The sequence below is a fragment of the Eupeodes corollae genome, chromosome 1, assembly GCF_945859685.1.
Source record: "Eupeodes corollae chromosome 1, idEupCoro1.1, whole genome shotgun sequence".
Classification (NCBI taxonomy): Eukaryota; Metazoa; Arthropoda; class Insecta; order Diptera; family Syrphidae; genus Eupeodes; species Eupeodes corollae.
Window position 1 is genome coordinate 239,225,759 of NC_079147.1, and position 1,166 is coordinate 239,226,924.

Consider the following 1,166-nt stretch of genomic DNA (forward strand, 5'->3'; position numbering starts at 1 on the left):
ACTCCAAATGCGGCAATTTTGCTTATTTACGTAGCCATTCAACCAGAATTGGGCCTTATCGCTGAACAAAATTTGTCGATAAAAAAGCGGATTTTCTGCCAACTTTTCTAGGGCCCATTCACTGAAAATTCGACTTTGTGGCAGATCGTTCGGCTTCAGTTCTTGCACGAGCTGTATTTTATACGGTTTTACACCAAGATCTTTGCGTAAAATCTACCATGTGGTCGAATAACACAAACACAATTGCTGCGAACGGCGACGAATCGACATTTCACGGTCTTCAGCAACACTCTCAGAAACAGACGCAATATTCTCTTCTGTACGCACTGTACGCATTCGTGTGGTTGGTTTAATGTCCAATAAAGTAAACTGAGTGCGAAACTTGGTCACAATCGCACTTGGTCGATTATGTAGACCATAAATCGGACGTAAAGCGCGAAACACATTTCGAACCGAACACTGATTTTGGTAATAAAATTCAATGATTTGCAAGCGTTGCTCGTTAGTAAGTCTATTCATGATGAAATGTCAAAGCATACTGAGCATCTTTCTCTTTGACACCATGTCTGAAATCCCGCGTGATCTGTCAAATACTAATGCATGAAAATCCTAACCTCAAAAAAATCACCCTTTATAAGCATAGGCCTTACTATAATAGTTGAATAGAAGCTGCCAGTCGAAACCATTTAGATAACTCTTTACTTCCTCGATGAGTAGAATATTTTTACCAAAGTAGTGACGCCTTATTTCTTTAAGCACGGGACAAACTCCAATAAAATGAAGAATTTCTTCCCTCTCTTGGAGATTACATAAACTACAGTTCCCCGCTGTTCTATGTGGAGTAAAGTTTAATTTGATGAGTTCGCGTCTAATTTTGAAGATGGTCCCTATGTTATAGCACGACAAACAGCTTTTAAAGTAGATTCATTAAGATTGTAATTGATTAATAAATAATACTTTCGCTCTGTTGAACTGCTTTTTCGATGAAGGCATATCTTTCATTTTCATCAATCAGCTGGATTATTTCATAAAAGATGTTTTTCCACTGGTTTGAGTTAGCTTCTGACAAGTTTATCGTTAAATTCCACAGTTTCCGGCAAGTTTAACCCAATTTTTGACGAAGAGAGTTTTCTTTTTCAGTGCATACTTAAGAATCATCTTCGGAA